This window comes from Pistacia vera, unplaced genomic scaffold (assembly GCF_008641045.1).
Source record: "Pistacia vera cultivar Batoury unplaced genomic scaffold, PisVer_v2 Contig406, whole genome shotgun sequence".
Taxonomy (NCBI): Eukaryota; Viridiplantae; Streptophyta; class Magnoliopsida; order Sapindales; family Anacardiaceae; genus Pistacia; species Pistacia vera.
In genome coordinates, this window is record NW_022196231.1 from 90126 (window position 1) to 99818 (window position 9693).

A 9693-nucleotide genomic window follows, 5' to 3' on the forward strand; every position below is an offset into this window, starting at 1 on the left:
ACCCGAACCAACTAGGCTACATTCAAGACTTTATTTTTTTATTTTTTTTTTCTTTTTTTTTTTATAAAGCTTATGATCTATGTAATGACTTCTTAACTTTCTAGAGGACCCTGTAACGAGCTTTAGGCCAACCGTTCCAAGCTAGATAGCTTTAGGGGATTAGGTGTAGACACCCCTTGGGCGTACTCACTCGAGTCAACTAGGCTACAAATCAAAACCAAATCATCAAGCAACATTTAAGCACTTTTAACACACGCAAGATAATAAATGAAAATTTGCTCCATGGGCATGTAAAGTATGTGGGACTTGCATAAACACTAAAACATATGACATTTACACAAAACGTGTCTAACCACAATATGGACAACCTAGCACAAAACAGAACCAATAGTTTCAATGTTTAAAACCATGTTGCAACAAACAATTTTCAAAAACCTCACAAAACCTTTCAACTAGCACTTTAATTGCTTCAAAATGGTAATTATGCATGAATTTATGAAAAATTTTAAAAATACTCACTTTAGTTCACTTTAACCACTTTGGACTTACAAGAATAGATTCAACATATTTTCAACAAAAACATCATCATGCCACAAAATTTAAGCACAATCTCCACAAAGCATCATCAACAACACTTCACAAAAATATCACAATCTCCACAAAAGCATGATCACAACACTTCCCAAAAATATGATCAACAACATACTCTACAAAATAAAATCAATCACCACTCCCCAACTTAAAATTCATTGTCCTCAATGACCCACAACTACAAACACCTCGCCAACTTAGCATCAAATGATCTCAAATGGCAATATGATCAATAACTTAAAATCGTCCAACATATTTGAGAACAAAAAATCTAACAATAACCATATAAGGTGGAGAGATACAACCTGAGGACAATGTGTGATTGTCACCAACGGAGTTTGTGGAGCATGATAAGTGTAGCCTTGGACTAGTTATGAGTTTCCAAACATGGCATTCCTACAAAGACAAAACAACAAAAACATAAAAGCAATAAAAATATATTTAAAAAGGGTGGGTTTGCCTCCCACGAGCGCTAAGTTTTAATCTTCAGCCAGACTAAATGCAACATCAAGTTCAAGGTGGTTGAAACGTTGGCGTGCCTTACATGACCCTCGCCATTCAGCAACAATAGGATATCACGAGGTCCCAAGAAGGCATATTTGAATTTAATACACCATTTCCATGCACAAGTCTTTTAAGAACTTGGCATAGGCAGGTATGAGCTTAATGGCATCGAGAAGTGGAATACCAATCAGCCCTTGTCTAACAGCTTAACCATTTCCTCCATCCTAGTAGTTTCTCTAAAGTTGGATGCATTATTCGACTCTAGGGATTGAGGACAAGGTTAATCGGCATGTCAAATGCAGGGATGTTTCTTTCTCCCCAATTTCCTCATTTTCATGCCTCGGCACACCAACTCTATGGTTGGTTCTCTTTCACTCCTCTCGGCTTGGTTTCCCTCTAAGCTCTCTTTCTCTCCCAAACTCAGCATATAATTCACTCTCAGCCTAGCTTATTCATGACACCCCATCTGGTGAGGTCACCATTGGGATTATCGACAACTTGACTTGGCAAATAACATTCCTCTCTCTTATAAACAGCTTCAGCTATTTAGCAATTTGGGTCTCTAGCTTACTAATAGATTGGGAATAGGAATGTAATATCTGATAATGCTGCTCTAAGTCATTGACCTAGCATTCATGTCATCTTTTTGTTCTTGCATGGTCTGAGCATTTGAGCCATCATTGATTCCAGTGGACTGGGCTCGAGAGTGGGCTGTTGGACGGGAGGTGGGATCCTAAGTTGGGCGGGTGGTTGGATCGAATACATGTCCCAATAATTGCCGCTGTTTATTGGAAAAACTATATGGCATATTATGGGAGACATTCTGAGATTGTTCCTGCTTCCATGCAAAATTAGGATGGTCATGCCACTCACTATCAAATGTGTTCGAATACAAATGATTTCATCTCTGGAAACGTTGTGCCTTGCACTTGCTCCTCAAAAGTGTGGGGAGCTGTTCCTCTAATGTGTACTCAACAGCTAAAAGGTCTGAAGGCATAGAAAAGACATCCGACTTGTCCTACGGGAGGTCGTTGCCTAAAGCTTGCCCATGTATGGATATGAACATGTCAAATTGATAGGCTAAAGACTCCAACTTGGAGTCTATATCGTCCAAAAGGAGAAACTCATAATGCCACCATTCCTAGGCAGTTGCCCTATGATAGGAATCCTAGAAGCTAGATGGTTGTGCAGGGATACAGATCATCATCCATCCTACGTGCTTTCTATTTTAAAATCCAAGGTACTAAATTGGTTGATACGACTATCTACCAAGCATTCATCAACAAGTGTACCCAAGGTTCCACAAACACACCACGACATCAAAATTAAAAGAAAAAGAAAAAAAAAGAACTAAAGCAAATTCAAAAACCACACATAAGAAAAATAAAGCTGAATATGATAACACCCTAAAAAAAAAATCAACACAATCAACAAACTAAAACTAACAGTCAACAAAAAGAAATTTTACTAGATCAAAACTAAATCCTATGAATAAAACAAAATATGCAAAACTAAAACGACACATGCAAACAATAAACACGAAACATGCAAATATCACACAAACGATTAACAAGCACTAAAAAGAACTAAAGCTAAAAGATTAGAAAATATCACATCGGTCACGCTTAAACTTTGATGCACATGACATACTGCAACGTTTCCCCAATTGCGATCTTCCTGCAAAATAACAAACACAATGAAACTGTCATAATGAAAATTAAATAATATAGAAAAATTAGACTTAAGTATTTACAAACCCAAATACACACAAAGTCAAAACACGTTGCTCCCTGGCAACGGCGCCAAAATTTTGTTAGACCCGGTCGTCACGGTCATAAAATTAAACCTAATAACCGTAGTTAGCGGTAAGCAGGATCGAATTCACAGGAACAAGACTAACACCCTAATGTATTTTAAGTAGCGGAAATGAAATTAGCATTGATTAAAGAACTAATAGACTAAATCATAATGAAATAGTGCATAAAACTAATAAGACTTTATAATAAAAAATGTTGTCGTTACGGTTTCGGTTCGACACGAGACCGACTCACACAATTCTTCTCACCCTCTACATCCCCTAAACCTACAGGCAGGTAAATCAATGAAATGGCCTCCCGCGCTCTAGGTATAATCTATCCTGTCTTACCCGATCACTCAAGTTCGATTGGTTAAAGACTATCATTAAACGCCAAAAACACTACAAGGCAATACCACTAGTTGGTACGCGATTAACAAATACAATTTGTCACACGTAAAATCCAATCAACCAACTTCACAATACCGCAACAATAGTAGAATTAAATTAAATCCGAACACAACTCAATTACAATCGATGCGAAGTATGAAAAGCAATATTCATCATTTAATTATTCCAAACCAACGTTTCATTCACAAGTTCTATGAAACATTAAATCATAATGGACAGCAATTTCATCACAAGTTATGCTCAATCATATTAAAGTATCGAAATCAAACATGAAATGAAACAAAATATAATTCGAAGCACAATACTACCAAATGTCCTATTATCGGGCTCATCCAACTAGTCGAGAGCTGATGAGGAGAGTCGTGGAGTCAATCCCGATCTCGCCTATGCCGTAACAGCAAGTGGGAGATTGTTAGAGATGCCTAGAGCCAATCATTATTGTCGAATTGACTCTTTGTAATAATGTTCATTAATCATAATAAAAGGCATTTCATTCTATATCGCGTAAATCATTATTATTGTAATATGTATTGTATATGTCCTTAGAATGGTAGAACCGTGACGAGGGTATCAAGTGTTTCAATCTTGATAGTGAGAACCCTAGAGCACATGTGGTGGCCATTCTGAAACGTCCGTAGCCCCAGTATTATTCTGAAGTAAGGGCACAGATAATCACGGTAAGGCTATCATAGTGTTGAACACCCTGTCGAAAGGCCGTGACTGATCTCACTTGTCAAGGTTGTTTGGTGACAACCTGGTGCAACACATTGGTGCTTGTTGTAGGCGGATATACCGTAGCAAGTTCACTGGACTAACCCACCAGAGGATTCCATATGGATGGTAAACCCCAGTGTCTATGGAACAAATCCTCTACGAATGGTGGTGCATGTGATCCTTAGACTTGAGATCACCGGAGCGCCTTGTGCACCGATTGGTACAGTTTGATACTAGCCTAACGCAGTTCTATTCAGAGCTACAGTATGGTGGTGATTGGCTATATCAAGGATTGTATCAAGACTATGGTGGATTGACAGAGGATTCATCACTCCCGGGTACGGAAAGTTATCTCACGGCGCAATTCAGTATATGGCAATGACCTAAAACTGTGGCCACAGTGGGATTGATTTGTTGCTCTATCCAGATTATAATGGGTCATTGGTCCAAAAACTGAATATATAATATCGAGAGTAACCGAAGGTTGACACTATTCTATGCCTTCGTCTCGTCGAGATAACGTATGATGAAAGGATCGTATTGTATGGTAACCATATCGTTGACAGGTAGCTACTTTGCTGAATCCGAATCTATCGGGTGGCCATGATGCCTTGCTGGGGGCCAATCTTGGTCTGTGTATTAGTGAGACGATTAATTGGTGTTAATCGCGATACTATCCCTACCGTTATGATGAGGAGCCTATGGGTCACACACATAGAAGATATTTAAGAGCCAAGAAGAAAGAAGGCGTTTTCGTCTTTTTAGGTGAAAGGGTATTTTGGTACGGCAATTAATTTGCTGAGGTCGTAGCCTTTTATTTAATTTGTTAAAAATTAATAAGTGAAATTACAGTTAAATGTGTGTTCGCACATATTTAATTAAATCATCATTATTGTTAAATGTTAATTAAATATTAATTGATTTTAATTAAGATAATGATGAATTAAATTAAAATTCAAATGGAGTGTTTGGCAACATGGGGTGTTTGGGTTGGAACCCAAGCCCATTCCATGTGGGAATAGTGTTTGTGTGATTTGTGAATTAATTAATTTTGCCTTTTGATAAAAACACACAGCAGCCCCTTTTACACTCACTCCCACGCCCCTTTCACATGTTCCATTGAAAACAAACATTTGTTTTTCTTCTTGATTTCTTAAGGCCAAGGAGGATCTAGCAAATCCCTCTTGGTTCTTGTTGATTGTCTTCGTGTGGACCTCTACGGTTCGATCCTACACTTGGATCGGTAGCAAACACATTCAGGGACAACATTGGTGGAGCCTCCAAACGTGGGTATGAATCTAAACATTTGGATTTATTTTCCTGAAGATTCTTATTATGCATAAACTGTAAAATCTGTCCTGGATTTTGGGTTCTAAGGAACGATCCGTGGTTGTAAATTTTTGTTTTCCGCTGCGCAACCGGGTCGTTTCCTAACAGTGGATCAGAGCCTAGGGTACTAGATTTACAGTTATTGAATGGTTGATTACATGTGTTTGTTGATACATGCTGCCTTGATGAATCTGCCATGAAAAACCCAGATTTTGTTAAATCTGAAAATTCTGTAAATCCACTGTTGAATGAATGATTCAAATGATAAACTGGTTTAATAATGTGTTATTGAATGTTATTTGGTTGGTTATATCCTGTTGAACGTATGTACGCTTGATTTGATTTGGATTAGTGTTTCTACACAAAAACTGCAAAAACGCGAACTGTAGGAATTGGGATTCCAGGTTTCGCCGCGCGAGGAGCCTCTGGACAGTTTCGCCGCGGCGAAGATAAAACCTTCACCGCGGCGAAGTCTTTGGCGGCTAGACCTAATTTAAATCCTCGCCGCGGCGAAGATAAAACCTTCGCCACGGCGAAGTATGCAGCAGGAAGTGCATACTGTAAAACCTCGCCGCGGCGAAGGCTTTAGCTTTTCAATTCTGTATTTTTGCAAAGGGACTAATCTACAGTTTTTAATAACCTATAAAGCCAATGTACATTCTGCACATTTAAGAGGGTAATTAATTAATTAACCCACCCAATTCAAAAATTGATTGTTTTTGAAATGTATGCTTTGTACTTGTTTGTATATTGCTGGTGCGCGGTATATGAGCCTTTGACCTAAGGTTGAATGTTTAAATATTTTGGGTATGTATGTTGTAATATTTTAAATAGGGCCTGCATGTCCTGCTCTTCCTCTCCTCTTCTTGATGTACATTCTTTTCTCATCTCATTCCTCTCGAAGTAAATCGAGGTTTCTAATGTTGTATCTAAAATTAGTTAATATTAATTTATTGTAATTTAGAATGAGTTTTTGTAATGTGCCTGGAGACGGAGCGAAGGACGAGGCAACTATACTTGAAGACTCAAGATTTTGTTACAAATCCTAGGTGACCCACCGATCCTCTAGGCTCGAGGAGATGGGTTTTAGTTAGTGTAACGCCCCACTTGAGTACATAGTTAAGTTATGGTGTATTGTTAAATGTTTATTGTTTTGCTTTATTTTGGTCGATATATTGTTATATTGGTTGGTTGGCCTTAGTTGAATTTGTTAAAGTTATTTTGAGAAAAATGTAAGAAAATCCTAAACTTTCATTAGGGTAAAATGGTCTTTTCACTCAAAATTAGTGAAATTGTGGGGAGTGAAAAGAGATAGAATTTCATAGAGAATGCATAAAAAATGGGGCATTATGGTCTTGACTAAGGGACATAGATGGAATTTCAAAGAAAGATAAGGGCATAATGGAAAGTTGGTTATAAACTAAGTGTTAAGGTTTGAAACCCTTATTTTCTTCATTCCACCGCCACACTCCTCCCCCATTTTCTCTCAATTTTCATTCAATCCTCCAAGGATTTTGAGGGCTTTTAAGTGGTTTTCAAGGGCTTTGATTCTAGGTATCAAAAGGTAGGATTCATACTCTTTATCTATGATTTATTTGTGTAAAGATTGAGTTCTTATAAAGTTTATGCTTAGGTTAAGAAAGATTGGAATCCAACAAGAGAGAGAGTTTAGGAGAGACTACTCAAGCACAAGGTAAGTAAATTCCACTCAAACCCAACTCAAGCTAAAATTTAAATTCAGTGAGTAGAGATTTATTTTAAATATGCATATGTTGTGATTATTGAGAAATTGAGATGAGATGTATGATGTTTATGCTTATTGTTGGATATATTTGAATATGAGAAGTATATGTGATGTTTGTTGATGGGTTTAAATTGGAAGATTGGAAAATTTTGTGGAGTGTGTTTGCCATGTAGGTATGTGATGCTATAAGAGAGTTTTTCTCTCATTTTGGATGGTTTGAGAACTAAATAAATGATAATTGAATTAGGGTTTGTTTATGCATATGAGTTGTTTGATGAATGCCTAAGTGAAATCTGCCCTGTCACTGCCGTGACTTTCTGGGATTTTTGGGCGACTTACGTTTGAACTGGGCTGAGACCAAAACTAACAGTTGTAGCTCTATCTCTAAGCTTTAAAACGAGACAAAACCGTAGCAATCCAGATGTAAACTCAAGTTATGCCTTCTTGAGTGTGACCTGCACAAATGCAGTTTGATGCAATATTGCATTTGTGCATTTCAAAATGCATTAAGTAAGAAACTTTAAGCATGAACCATCCTTATGCATTAATTGTGCATTGAAGTAGTTTGAGAAAGATAAAGACTTTGTGAATGGGCTACTCTAAATAAAGAAGAATGAAAAATCTAAAATGGTTGGTGCTTTGGAACTCCAACCGGAAGTTACGAAAAGTGGGTTGGTGCTTTGTGAACTCCAACCGGAAGTCACGAAGAGTGGGTTGGTGCTTTGTGAACTCCACCCGGCCGCCTCCGGTAAGATGAGGCCGTGACATTCAAGTGAGAAGATGAGAAAATATAGAAAGATAAAGGAAGAGAATAGTAGAAGTCACGAAGAGTGGGTGGTTGCTTGTGATCTCCACTCAGCCGTGCCTCCGGTAATGTAGGCCGTGACATACAACAGAAAGTTAATAGAAAGAGTCATGTGAAGAGAACAGAAAGAGAAAATAAGAGATGAGAAGATGTAAGGAAAGAATTAGAGAAAGAGTTACGGGATAGACGAGTAAGATTTACTTACTGAGCATTATTTTGGCTCACCCCGTTGTTTTCTTTGTGTTTGCAGGATCAGTGGGAGGACGCGGTCGGATGGGCATCGGCAAGCGAGGAGTAATAGCTACACTGTCCCTGTTTTTGATAACTTTTACTTATGATGCCTTACTTTGTATAAAGAAGATTAAATGTATTAAAGAAAATTTGGGCCCATTTCTTTTGCTAATATAAATATATTTACTTGATGTATTTCTATACGTATCCTAGTATGAAGCAGTTATTACAGTTGGGCCATGTACCGGCACGTTTAATATTTTGTTTAGAATGCTTCTAAGGTTGAATGTCGAATAACATGCCACAACATGTCATTCTAACAAGATAATAATCTGATGAGACATTGAATAACAACCCCTCAACTAAGTATATAAGTCACGAATGCCTTCCATCACCATGGTTTTAATCAAACCACTGTTCGTCGAAACCTTGTTCGCCAAACGAAGGGTACACTTCTACCAGTGGGAGGTTAAAATTCATTGGAGTTTCCCTTAATGGTGATGGTCGACTTAAAATGACGGTTTTGCTTGTTCGCCAAAGCGAAGGTTGATAAACGCGTCATAGGCATAGTAGAGCAGTACAATATTATGTGTACGTGGTGACATGTAGTGTCCACTCTACTGATACTGAGAATCACACTTGAGGACAATGGTTGGAGCCATTGAATTGTGTTTGGCTTGTTGGTTTTTTCACATTTGAGGTTGATAGTGGGAGCTATCAATTGGTGTGGATTAGTTTGTTGCCTACCTAATCAACCCATTTTGCTTGTTCGCCAAAGCGAAGGTTGAAATGGGCAGGATGGGATCTCGGTCCACTAGGAAAGCCAACGGGTTTTCCGAGTTAATAGTGAGGGCTATTGGCTTGATGAAATAGTGGGAGCATCGTTTAATAAAGACCATATTAAATAATAATGAACTTTATAATAACTTTATCTTTTCACAATTGTAGATTCACCGAAATGAGTATTATGAACCTGCGACCGATAATCGAAAAGAAACGGTTGGATGGATCCAATTTCTCAGATTGGTATCGTAATCTTCGGATTATACTTAAGTCAGAAAAGAAATTGTATATCCTTGAAAAGCCATACATGGCTGACCTATCCTGATGCCACCAGGAAGTTAAGATACTTATCAAAAGTTCCTTTATGATGCTGATAGCGTACAATCTGATGTTAGCATCGATGACACCTATGCTGCAAAAGCAGCATGAGAATATGGATGCTTCTTCCATAATTCTACACCTCAAGGAGCTTTACGAAACAAATGCTCGACATGAGAGTACAAGGTGTCGAAAGCACTGTTGGGAGTCGTCTGACTGAGGGTGCCTAAGTTGGTCCTCATGTGCTCAAGATGATCGAGCACATAGAGAGGCTTGACTTTGGGATGTGGCTTGATGCAGAATTACAAATGGATTTAATTCTGCAATCCTTGCCTACTCTTATGCTCGTTCATAATGAATTTCAAATGAACACGATGGGAGAAAACCCTATCAGAACTTCTAACATGCTTAGGACTGCGAGCAGGACTTGAAAAAGTCCAAGCCTGTTTATTGGTTCTGCCAGTAAAC